Source organism: Pan troglodytes, chromosome 14, assembly GCF_028858775.2.
Source record: "Pan troglodytes isolate AG18354 chromosome 14, NHGRI_mPanTro3-v2.0_pri, whole genome shotgun sequence".
Classification (NCBI taxonomy): Eukaryota; Metazoa; Chordata; class Mammalia; order Primates; family Hominidae; genus Pan; species Pan troglodytes.
Window position 1 is genome coordinate 86,011,431 of NC_072412.2, and position 13,815 is coordinate 86,025,245.

The window sequence follows — 13,815 nt, forward strand, 5'->3', positions numbered from 1 at the left end:
AATATACAAACCAACTTAAAGAAGATAATGGTAATATAACATAGTTTTAATTATGAGACGTCCTATGAGAAAGTATTTTTAATCCCTCTTTTATATATGAGTAAATTGATGCTCGGGAAAGTTAAGAAACAACCCCAAGGCTATTCAATAAATGGAGGCGCCTGTGTGAGATGCCATCTATAAAGTTTCAAAGTCAGTTGACTTAGGCTATTATATTTGTATTGTATCAAATCAAAAATTGTTGGTGCTTTTTAAGAAATCCCTCTAAAGCTCTAATAGATAGTTTATAAGCTTTCAGAAAAAAGTATATTCAATATGCTTGAATATGGTTTTCTGTTTAATACAAGAGGCTTAGTGTCCCAATTTGCTAAAGTCTCACCCACTTGTCATCATCAGGCAGCTAATTCATAATGTCTTGGTAAATCTAAAGAGATAGAAAATCATAACTTTTTTTTTTTAGATGGAGTCTTGATCTGTCGCCCAGGCTGGAGTGCAGTGGTGCTATCTCAGCTCACTGTAACCTCTGCCTCCTAGGGTCAAGCGATTCTCCTGCCTCAGCCTCCCAAGTAGCTGGAATTACAGGCACCCGCCACCATGCCCAGCTAATTTTTGTGTGTGTATGTGTGTGTGTATTTAGTAGAGACGGGGTTTCACCATGTTGGCCATGATGGAGACCTAACTATCTTAATTAAGAACCAAGTCTTTCCCTATATCCCTGCTTCCTGTGATGATTAATTTTTTGTGGCAACTTAGTTGGGCCATGGTACCCAGATATTTAGTCAAACATTAAACATATTGGATGTTTCTGTGAGAGCGTGTCTGTGGATGATTTAAATTGGTGAACTTTAAGCAAAGCAGACTGCCTTCCATAATGTAGCAGATCCTCATTCAATCAGTTGAAGCTGTTACTAGAACAAAGACTAAACTCCCCTGAGCAAAGAGGAATGCTGACAGCAGACACTTTTGGTCTATTTTATTTTATTTATTTATTTTTTAGATGGAGTCTCTGTTGCCCAGGCTGGAGTGCAGTGGTGCAATATCAGCTCATTGCAACCTCTGCCTCTCAGGTTCAACAATTCTCGTATCTCAGCCTCCTGAGTAGCTGAGATTACAGGCACATGCCACCATGCCTGGCTAATTTTTGTATTTTTGGTAGAAAGGGGGTCTCACCATGTTGGTCAGGCTGGTCTCAAACTCTTGGCCTCAAGTGATCCACCTGCCTCAGCCTCCCAAAGTGCTGGGATTACAGGCAGGAGTCACCGTGCTCGGCCCATCCCTGTCTTTTAAAACCTTACCATCAGTTCAGTAGAAGCATAGATGTGTAAGTAAGAGCAGTAACATGATACAGGTGCCCCACCCAAATGACAATGAATCCAGTACTTTAGAGGAGAAGAAAGGAGGGAGAGGTAAGTTTTTCTTCAACTAGTTCTTGCATTTCTAATTCATTCCACCAAAACAATCATCTGAGTTTTTCAAAATAGCTACTTCCTCATATGCTTCCTTACTTAGATGCCATCAGTATGTCTTTACTCTCTATTGAATTCATTCATTCATTTATTCATCAAATAGTTATTGAGCTCCTCCTATGTTCCAGGTGATGGGCGTGGTCCTGGGAATCCAGACGTAAATCAAATAATAAAGGTCTAATGGAGACAAAGACATTACACAAATAATCACACTGATAATTAAACTTCATTGCTAATATGTGCCATGAAAGAAAAAGACTGAAGGTGATGACAGAAAAACACAAAGGATTTTATCTAATCTGGACTAGGGGTTGGAAGCAGTTTTCCAGGGGAAATGGTATTTTTACTGAGTTTTTGTTTGTTCATTTGTTTATTTGTTTTGAGATGGAGTCTCTCTCTGTTTCCCAGACTGGAGTGCAGTGGCCGATCTTGGCTCACTGCAGCCTCTGCCCCCACAGGTTCAAGCGATTCTCCTGCCTCAGCCTCCTGAGCAACTGGGATTACAGGCCCCTGCAACTACACCCAGCTAATTTTTGTATTTTTAGTAGAGAAGGGGGTTTCATCATGTTGGCCAGGCTAGTCTCCAACTCCTAACCTCAGATGATCTGCCCACCTCGGCCTCCCAAATTATAGGCTTGAGCCACCATGCCCGGCCTTTACCGAGTTTTAAAGGAAGAATAAAAGTTTATCAGGTGAATGGATGTGGGATGAGGGTTAAGGAAGGGGAGTTTCCAGGTAAAGACAACAGTATTGTGAAGGACATGTGGAGGAAAGGGACGAGACTGAAGCTAAGAAAAGAGACAGGAGGCAGAGCAGCTGTGGTGAGCGGGTAAGGCTGGTAGGAGGATAGTTATTGGCGTAGGGAAGAACCAGATCTTTATGGATCTTGAAAGAACTGAAACTTTGTTCAAAGAGCAAAAGGAAGTCATCAAATACATTCTTTTCAAAGGTCTAAATTCTTAGAATATACTCGTAAAACATCCTTCTTACAAATTGATTGAAAAATGTTATGGAAGGGCCAAAAATAGATTTGGGGAGATGCATTAGGATGAAGTCCAGGTTCTTTAGTCTGACTTTCAGGCTCCTTAGAATTGAGGCCAAACCATGATAATCACTTGAACCCAGAAGGCAGAGGTTGCAGTAAGCCGAGATCGTGCCACTGCACTCCAGTCCAGCCTGGGCAACAGATCAAGACTTCGTCTCAAAAAAATTTAAAAAATAAAATAAAATAAATAAATAAATAATAGTAAAGAATTGAGACCAAACCTATCTTTACAATCTTTCTTTTTTTTTTTTGAGATGGAGTTTTGCTCTTGTTACCCAGGCTGGAGTGCAGTGGCCTGATCTCAGCTCACTGCAACTTCCACCTCCCAGGTTCAAGCAATTCTCCTGCCTCAGCCTCCTGAGTAGCTGCTATTACAGGCGCTCACCATCACATCCAGCTATTTTTTGTATTTTTAGTAGAGATGAGGTTTCACCATGTTGGCCAGGCTGGTCTCAAACTCCTAACCTCAGGTGATCCACCCACCTCAGTCTTCCAAACTGCTGCTGAGATTACAGGCCTGAGCCACCAGTGCACGTGGCCTATCTTTACAATCTTAAAACTTTTATTTTATTTTATTTTATTTTATTTTGTGGCGCAATCTTGGCTCACTGCAACCTCTGCCTTCTGGGCTCAACCAATTCTCCCACCATCAGCCTCCAGAGTAGCTGGGATTACAGGTGCGTGCCACCACGTCCAGCTAATTTTTTTTTTTTTTTTTTTTTGGAGGGACGGGGTTTCGAACTCCTGAGCTCAAGCAGTCAGTCTGCCTTGGCCTCCCAAAGTACTGGGATTACAGGTGTGAGCCACCGTCCACCCCAATCTTCTTTTTCATTTCACTTTTACATGAATGTACACTTCTGCCAGACTGGTCCATTCACTGTCTCCTGAACAGGATTTTGCTCGATCCTGACTTTTGGCTTTCCAGAACACCTCCTCACTACCTATTTTTTAAGACTCAGACAAAATTTTATCTGTCCTCAGTATCCAGGTTGACCATCATCCCTTTCTCTGAATATCCAAAGTGACTATGTATTTCTACACATTTAAGATGCAACAGATTGTAAGAAACTTCATTATTTTTGAACTACGGAGAAAATAAAAAGTACTGCTGATAAATTCATGACAAAATCTCAGTGTTAGCCATTTGAGATACATAAATTGGTCATGCCAGCTTATCATTGACTTGAAATTTCTCTCATCTATTCATCTACTGTGGGCCTCTCCCTTTCTTAGGTCCGATAAAGAGTTTAGTTGTTTTTTTGCAAGAAAAATTGGATTGCATTCGTTTCTCCAATAACAGATATTTGTTTTCTTACTATTAAATTTAAGCCAAATAACATAATATTAAATATTCTTGACTTTGGGCATATACGTTTTCATTTGAAGGTATTTTATTTTATTTATTTATGTATTTAATTAATGAATTAATTAATTTTTTTGAGACAGAGTCTCACTCTTGTTGCCCAGGCTGGAGTGCAATGACGCGATCTCAGCTCACTGCAACCTCTGCCTCCTGGGTTCAAATGATTCTCCTGCCTCAGCCTCCAGAGTAGCTGGGATTACAGGGACGTACCACCACGCCCAGCTAATTTTGTATTTTTAGTAGAGATGGTGTTTCACCATGTTGGCCAGGGTGGTCCCGAATTCCTAACCTCAGGAGATCTGCCCGCCTCGGCCTTCCAAAGTGCTGGGATTACAGGTGTGAGCCACCACGCCCAGCCTCAAAGGTATTTTAAACAACAATTAAAATGTGTAAGTAGGTTGGGCACGGTGGCTCACGCCTATAATCCCAGTACTTTGGGAGGCCGGGGCAGGCTGACCACGAGGTCAGCAGTTCGAGACCAGCCTGGTCAACATGGTGAAACCCTCCACTAAAAATACAAAAATTAGCCGGGTGTGGTGGTGGGTGCCTGTAATCCCAGCTACTCAGGAGGCTGAGGCAGGAGAATTGCTTGAACCCAGGAGGTGGAGGTTGCAGTGAACTGAGATCACACCACTGCACTCCAGCCTGGGCGATGAGAGCAAGACTCCATCTCAAAAAAAAAAATGTGTAAGTAAACTTAAATGTGATAATGCATATTAACTCACTTGAAGTGGGACAATATGAATAACTGTGATCAGCTTCAAGCACAACAAACAATGAAAAATTATGTCATGAATACCGGTTGCCTAGCCAATGGCAATTATAAAACACCATTGATTGCATGATGCCTTCTAATTTCAGAGATGCACAAATGAAAATACAAATGTTCATCCTAGAATTGAATAACTTTGTTATATCGCTAACACTCAATTGATAATAACATTTTGATGTGTTATTATTTATGCTCTTTCTTCCTGCAACACCTTCAATATACATTTACTTATTTATTGATTTATTATTTTTTGAGACAGAGTCTCGCTCTGTCACCAGGCTGGAGTGCAGTGGCGCCATCTCAGCTCACTGCAACCTCCTCCTCCCGGGTTCAAGCAATTCTCCTGCCTCAGCCTCCTGAGTAGCTGGGTCTACAGGTGCGTGCCACCAGGCCCAGCTAATTTTTGTATTTTTAGTAGAGACAGGGTTTCATCATGTTGGCCAGGATGGTCTCAATCTCTTGACCTCGTGATCCTCCCACCTCAGCCTCCCAAAGTGCTGGGATTACAGGCATGAGCCAACACGCCCAGCCAATACCTTTATTATCAACTGAATTATTTTCCATTTGGGAAGTTATTAATGGAAATATGTACTACTTGGGACTATGAATGAATTCTTAAAGTTCTTCTGTTAGTGCATTCAAAGTAGATAAACATTGGATAAAACTAGTCCATAAGTTAATTAACATGGCTATTTCTTTTAGTAGGAACATTGCAAAAATCTATATATGTAGAGACATACATGTATATACACCCATGCATACATTCTCTGTGGAAAAATAATCATTAAAGAACATAACTATATTATCAATATATCCATTTAACAGTTCCCTTTAATAAGGTACTTTATTTAAAAGGGAGTATCTCTTTTAATTATCAGATCACTCATGAAGTACATATTACAACTACCATTTTTAGGGAAGAAACTGAACCACAGAGAAGTTAAGTGATTTGCTCATGAAGACACTTGGCCTACGGTTCTATAGCTAGTGTTCTTCCTATTAAGTCATGTTATAAATTTTACACATTTAATATTTTATAGATAGTTGCTATGCTTTGAATATGGTTTTGTCCCCACCAAAATTCATGTTGAGGTTTGGTTTCCAATATAACAGTGTTGAAAGATAGTGAGAACTTTAAGAGGCTTTGGGGTCATGAAGGATCCACCCTCATGAAGGGATTAATGCCATCTTCAGGGAATGAGTTCAGTTACTGAGATCAGTTACCAAGAGAGAGAGAACAGGTTGTTAAAAAGCAAGGCTGTGGGCAAGCACAGTGGCTCACTCCTGTAATCCCAGGACTTTGGGAGACCAAGGTGGGCAGATCACTTGAGGTCAGGAGTTGGAGACAAGCCTGGCCAACATAGTGAAACCCCATCTCTACTAAAAATACAAAAATTAGCTGGGCGTGGGGATGGGGACTTATAATCCCACCTAATTGGGAGGCTGAGGCAGGAGAATTGCTTGAACCCAGGAGGTGGAGGTTGCAAAGAGCCGAGATCATGCCACTGCACTCCAGCCTGGGCGATAGAGCAGGACTCAATCTCAAAAATGAATACATAAATAAATAAAAGCAAGGTTGCCCCTTGTATTGTGTCTCTTTTGCACACATTCACTCACTGCTGTCTCCTGTGCTCTCACCGTGTGATGCCAACTGCCATGTTATGATGTAGCATGAAGTCCTTGTCAGGTGTGGCCACCCAATTTTGAACTTCCAGGGACAGTGAGCCAAATAAACCTCTTTGCTTGATGAATTGCCTATGAATTGCCCAGTATTTTTTTTTTTTTTGAGACTGAGTCTCACTCTGTCGCCCAGGCTGGGGTGCAGTGGCGTGATCCCGGTTCACTGCAACCTCTGCCTCCTGGGTTCAAGCGATTCTCCTGCCTCAGCCTCTCAAGTAGCTGGGATTACAGACCATGCCCAGCTAACTTTTGTATTTTTAGTAGAGACAGGTTTCACCATGTTGGCCAGGCTGGGCTCGAACTCCCGACCTCGGGTGATTCACCCACCTCGGCCTCCCAAAGTGCTGAGATTAGAAGTGTGAGCCACTGTGCCTGGCTGAATTGCCCAGTCTTAGGTATTCTGTTATAATAACAGAAAATGGACTGAGATAGTTGTAATAATCAACAATAATAGATCCACACACATTTCTTTTCAGATTTCTATCTTATTAATGGATAATCCAATTTAGAGTTACTTGTCATACAAAAAAATTTCATTGCATTACCAATGGAATTACCTATGTCTTTTTTTTCAGTAGAAGTGTATTTTAAAGTCAATTACTTAGGTGAGTGGGCAGAAAATAACATGTTAGAACCTATCAACAATGAAAGATGAGTGAGGAAAGGAAAAAAAGGGCTTCTGAATATATCTTTAATCAATAATACAACTTTTAAAAATTGATTGTTACTTATAATGGTTTATACTCATCTGAGTGCAGTGGCTCACACCTGTAATCCCAGAACTTTGAGAGGCTGAGGCATGTGGATCACGAGGTCAGGAGTTCAAGACCAATCTGGCCAACATGGTGAAACTCCATCTCTACTAAGATACAAGAAATTAGCCAGGCGTGGTGGCACGCACCTGTAATCCCAGCTACTTGGGAGGCTGAGGCAGGAGAATTGCTTGAACCCAGGAGGTGGAGGTTGCAGTGAGATGAGATTGCACCATTGCACTCCAGCCTGGGTTACAGAGCAAGACTCCATTTCAAAAAAAAAAAAAAAAAAGGTTTATACTCATGTTTGCTCCAAAACTTTTCAAATAACTTAGAATAAATGAAAATATATGTACCACAAATTGGAAATTGGCCGGGCGTGGTAGCTCATGCCTGCAATCCCATATCACGCCACTGCACTTCAGCCTGAGCGACAGAGCGAGACTCCTTCTCAAAAAAAAAGAGAAAAAGGAAAATATATATACCACAGATTAATTAAAACTAGGGTAGACTAATAATTTTACTTAGTGAACCATTCTAAAAGTAGGGTTTTCATTTCTTATTTATTTATTTAAAAAAAAATTTTTAATAGAGACTGAGTGAGTCTCACTATGTTGCCCAGGCTGGTCTTGAACTCCTGGGCTCAAGTAATCTTCCTGCCTTGGCCTCCCAAAGTGCTGGGATTACAAGCATGAGCCATTATGCCTAGTCCATTTTGTGTGTTTTTAGGCAACAAAGGAGTTTTGTGAATTTTATGGGACAGTTGACTAAGTTTTGTATTCAAAACAAATTTATGTCCGGTAAGAAACATCAGGCCAGGCGCTGTGGTTCACACCTGTAATCCTAGCACTTTGGGAGGCTGAGGTGGATGGATCACAAGGTCGAGAGATAGAGACCATCCTGGCCAACATGGTGAAACCCTGTCTCTAAAAATACAAAAATTAGCTGGGCGAGGTGGCACGTGCTTATAGTCCCAGCTACTTGGGAGGCTGAGGCAGGAGAATAGCTTGAACCCGGGAGGCAGAGGTTGCAGTGAGCCAAGATCGCGCCAGTGCACTCCAGCCTGGTGACAAAGTGAGACCCCCATCTCAAACAAAAAAAAAAAAAACAAAAAACAAAACAAAAAAAAGACCAGGCACGGGGGCTCAAGCCTGTAATCTCAGCACTTTGGGAGGCTGAGGTAGGCGGATCATGAGGTCAGGAAATTTAGATCATCCTGGCTAACACAGTGAAACCCTGTCTCTACTAAAAATACAAAAAAATTAGCTGGGTATGGTGGTGGGCGCCTGTAGTCCCAGCTACCCGGGAAGCTGAGGCAGGAGAATGGCATGAACCTGGGAGGCAGAGTTTACAGTGGGCCAGAGATCGTGCCACTGCACTCCAACCTGGGCAACAGAGCGAGACTCCATCTCAAAAAAAAAAAAAAGAAACATCAATAAACAACATTTATAACATCAAGAAACTCTAAAAATGCACATCTCTTTATATATATGTGTGTGTGTGTGTAATTACTAGAAGCCATTATTTAGAAACTTAAATCTCTTATAAATAAACATTGATCTGAAATTTATTAATTCTTTCAGCTTCGTATCACTTTTTTTCTTCTTTTTTTCAAGAACGAATCCCTTTCTCATCCATGCTTGGCTGTCTGGACTCCTACCTACCACTCTATTTTTGGAAAATCATCCAAGTCCCTTTGTGACATTACCCTAAGAAACTTCCCTGATCCCACTTACTACACCCAAGATAGAGTTAGTCACTTCCCCTTCATATGTATTTTAAGTCTTTTATCATGTTTCTTATACTCTATAGTAAATACGTATGTAGTTGTCCTACAGACAACTTCCAGCAAGGCAGACGATGTCTTATACCTTCAGTATTTAAAACTGTGCCTGACAAGGGGAAATGATAGGGGGTGGAATTCAACTGAAATAAGTTAGAGTTACTATTTCTTTAGTACTTACTTTGTACCAATCACAAAGGCTAATATTTCACGCACATCTCTTCAGCCTTCACAGTAACCTTTCGAGCAGGAAGTATTATCTCTCAGATGAAGACGTTAGGCTTGGGAAAGTTGAGTAACTTGCCTTTGGCCACACAGCTAATAAGTAACAGAGAAGGACGTTTGTACAGGGGCTTGTCACCAAGGCTAATGAACTTAAAGCACTATAGGAAAGTAGGTGTATTGGACATATATTGATATTTTACAGATACAGGTCATTTTTCTTTTCTTTCTTTTTTTGAGACGGAGTTTTGCTCTTATTGCCCAGGCTGGAGTGCAATGGCACGATCTCGGCTCACTGCAACCTCCGCCTCCCAGGTTCAAGCGATTCTCCTGCCTCAGCCTCCCGAGTAGCTGGGATTACAGGCGTGTGCCGCCACACTCGGCTGATTTTTGTATTTTTAGTAGAGATGCGGTTTCATCATGTTGACCAGGGTGGTCTCGAACTCCTGACCTCGTGATTCGCCTGCCTCAGCCTGGGATTACAGGCGTGAGCCACCACGCCTGGCCCCCTTTTCTCATAGAATTTTAGAGGCTTAGCACTTAGAATGGAAATTCCAAAGTTATGGTCACAGTAATCTCCACCTGTCCTTTGACCTCTTTCTCTCACACAGCCGACAGCATTTCTTGCCGTGTATCGGAAGGATATATGAATATATTACCTTCTCCTCACTACTCTCTCAGCTTTCTCTGTGGCAGGTTTATTTCTTTTCTTTTTTTTCTTTTCTTTTTCAGAGAGGGGGTCTTGTTCTGTCTTATACTCACCATAACCTCAAATTCCTGGGCTCAGGTGATCCTCCCACTTCAGCCTCTTAAGTATTAGCTAACAAGTAACAGAGAAGGGCATTTGCACAGGGGCTTGTCTCCAAGGCTAATGAACTTAAAGCACTATAGGAAAGCACGTGCATTGGACATACATATTTTACAGATACAGATCATTTTTCTGATAGAAAAATTTTTCACATGTAGTCCTAATAGCTAGGACTACAGATGCATGCCACTATGCCTGGCTAATTTTTTTTTTCTTTCTTTCTTTCTTTCTTTTTTTTTTTTTTTTGAGACGGAGTTTCGCTCTTGTTGCCCAGGCTGGAGTGCAATGGCACGATCTCGGCTTACCGCAATCTCCGCCTCCCGGGTTCAAGCAATTCTCCTGCCTCAGCCTCCCGAGTAGCTGAGATTACAAGCATGCACCACTATGCCCAGCTAATTTTGTAGTTTTAGTAGAGACGGGGTTTCTCCATGTTGAGGCTGGTCTCGAACTCCTAACCTCAGGTGATCTGCCTGCCTCAGCCTCCCAAAGTGTTGGGATTACAGGCGTGAGTCACCGCGCCCGGCCCTGCCTGGCTAATTTTTAAATATTATATTTTTTAAAGACAGGGTCTTTCTATGTGCCCAAGCTAATCTTAAACTGCTGGCTTCAAGCAGTCCTCCTGTCACTGGGATTACAGGAATAAGCCCCTCACGCCCAGCTATAGCAGGGTTTCTCGAATTAAGCATTATTGGGATATTGGGCTTGATAATTCTTGTTACGGAGGGTTGTCCTGGGTATCGTAGGATGTTTAGCAGCATCCCTGGCCTATACCCACTAGATGCCAGTCGTTTCCCACTCCAGCCCCCAGTAGTGAAAACCAAAAATGTCTTCAGACTTCGACAAATGTCCCCTGCCGGGTCAAATCACCCAAGGCAGGAAGCAGACAATTCTACCAGTCTTTTTTTTTTTTTTTTTTTTTTTTTTAGTTGGAGTCTTGCTCTGTCACCCAGGCTGCAGTGCAGTGGTGAGATCTTGGCTCACTGCAACATCTGCCTCCCGGGTTCAAGTGATTCTCCTGCCTCAGTCTCCTGAGTAGCTGGGACTACAGGCGCCTGCCACCATGCCTGGCTAATTTTTGTATTTTTAGTAAAGATGGGGTTTCACCATGTTGGCCAGACTGGTCTCAAACTCCTGACCTTGTGATCCCACCTTGGCCTCCCAAAGTGCTGGGATTACAGGCGTGAGCTGCTGCACCCGGCCGGCTACCAGTCATTTTCTATGATTTATAATCTAATTCCTAGATAATCAGCTTCCAAAGGGTCATGAGCAATCATTCCTCATTTGCTTGTTCATAGTCATAGATCTAACGAATGCTTTTTTCCTATCTACCATAATACCTTTTACACTGAAGATACACAATAAATACTAAATTAGTGACAAGTAATTACACTCTGGGCCTATAGTTTTGGTTGTTCATGTAAAAGGGCAAAGAAACAGATGACACATTATCAGAGTCACATCATGTGACTTTTCACAGATGGTTTGAAGTAAACCAGTACTCTGTAAAATAATTCATATTTTCAGTATTTCCAAAGTTTAAGCTTACACTTACAGTTCAAACAAAACTAAATCAATTAGGCTCTATCCTAAGGGTGTAGGTCAGAGTCCAGGTGACATCAAGACCTAAATGCAAATGTTGATTGTGTGGTTGCCCATGTTCCTGGAGTCAGTTACTCACTACTAGAGTCATGTGTCAGAGACAAACATCTCTTGGGGCATCCTAGCCATTAGCTTTGCCAACAGAGCAGGTACTAAACTTATCCAAAGGCTTTGTATGTGCTATTGCTTGATACATGCTAGGCTGCTTGGTCACTACATTTTATAATGTTCACAGTGGCCATTAGATATGCAAATTTTTTGTTTTGTTTTGTTTTGTTTTTGTGGCAGAGTCTTGCACTGTCATCTGGGCTGGAGTGCAATGGCATGATCTCAGCTCACTGCAACCTCCCGAGTTTTCCTGTCTCAGCCTCCCGAATAGCCTCTCGAATAGCTGGGATTACAGGCACACACCACTACACTCGGCTAATTTTTTGTATTTTTAGTAGAGACGGGGTTTCACTATGTTGGCCAGACTGGTCTCAACCTCCTGACCTTGTGATCCGCCGGCCTCAGCCTCCCAAAGTGCTGGGATCACAGGCATAAGTCACCACACCCAGCCTAGATATGCAAACTTAAATGCTGTTCTGAACTTATAAACATGACTTTCTAATAGGAAACTCAGAAGCGGCCTTCTAGTGTGAGTAGCTACAGATCTATTTTGGCTATTTTATGACTACTTTGGAGGAGGAAATCTGCGTTTGAGGCCAGGATGGGTGCACTATGCCTACTAGGAATCTGGAGAAATGAGAGATGATACAAACATGATATTTATTGGAACCCTGCTTGACTGTAAACACTATTGGTGCAAGTCAATAAACTAGATTTTATTTGGAGCAAAAACTATTCCAAAAATGAAAGTTGCATTGGCCTAGGAACTGGAGAGGGTCACATAGGTTTTGAGAGCCATGTGAGCCTGAGCAGCCAGGTCTCGGGTATTTTTTGGCAAGGGCAGAATTGCTCCAAAGCTCAACCACTTCTTTTCACAATATCATTTACACTTTTTTTTTTTTTTTTTGCCCCCCTAACTTGATTATTTCCAATTCATCCTTCTCTAGGTTCAGAAGCAAGCTAAAACTATGGGTTAATGGCAAAAGGTAAATTCCAGCAAGAACTGGAAGAACAAGAATAGACAGATCTTTTCAACTTGTTTCTTAGTTCTACATCTTGAAAAAGTATTTTTTTATTTGTATTTTTTTAAGGGAAGGTTTTAGTGAGTCATGAATCTTAAAATTAAGAATAAACATAGCGACTGGGCGCAGTGGCTCACGCCTGTAATCCCAGCACTTCGGGAGGCCGAGGCGGGCAGATCACCTGAGGTCAGGAGTTCGAGACCAGCCTGACCAACATGGAGAAACCCCGTCTCTACTAAAAATACAAAATTAGCCGTGTGTGGTGGCACATGCCTATAATCCCAGCTACTCAAGAGGCTAAGGCAGGAAAATCACTTGAACCCAGGAGGTGGAGGTTGCAGTGAGCTGAGATCATGCCCCTACACTCCACCCTGGGCAAGAAGAGCAAAACTCCATCTCCAAAAAAAAAAAAAAAAAGAATGAACATAGCAACATGTAGTTGTTCACATATTCATTAAACACCTCTACAATTCATTTTAGGATGTGGATATGGGATGGTGAGCATAGTTTTATTTAATGAGTGATGCTAATTCTGTTGCAACTGTCTTAGCAAAAACTCTTGAGGTATTTAAGTATCTGAAACCATTGCAAAGACATGGTGATCAAACCAACTAACGAGAATGCATCAACGTTTCCCTCAATTTCTGCACTCTCATAGCATCTTGCTTGTGCTTCTAAGTCCTGTCTTGCATTAGAGTTGCTACCGCTTTCCTTTTGCATTAGATCAACTAGCCCAGTAATTTGTAAGCAGTAGGCATCCAAAAACTAGGTTGAAATGCCAAATTTATATTTCTGTGCCCAAATTCTCTTCCAAGTGAGTCCTTGTATTAAGTCAAATTATTTATTCTTCTCTGTGTATTAGCAACTGTTTTGAGAAATAAATTCATAAGTGATGCTGAAGACTTACATGTCTCATCTAGCCAAGCCAGAGGCCAAGGCTTCTTTCTAATCTCCTTTAACAGTTTATTTAAAAAAAAAAAGTATGAGTTGCCAAATAAGATTGACTTTTAAAAATTATTTAAGTCAATCAAAATGTAGTATTAAATAAAAATGTAAAATATTTGCTAGGCATGGAAAAAAGTTTAAATGTTACTTTTTTCCTCTTTTGCTATATTTCTATCTCCCTTTTTTCTTCTTTGATTGTAAATTAAATGAATGTATTAAGTTAAATTTTGACCAGAGGTGCAGTATCATC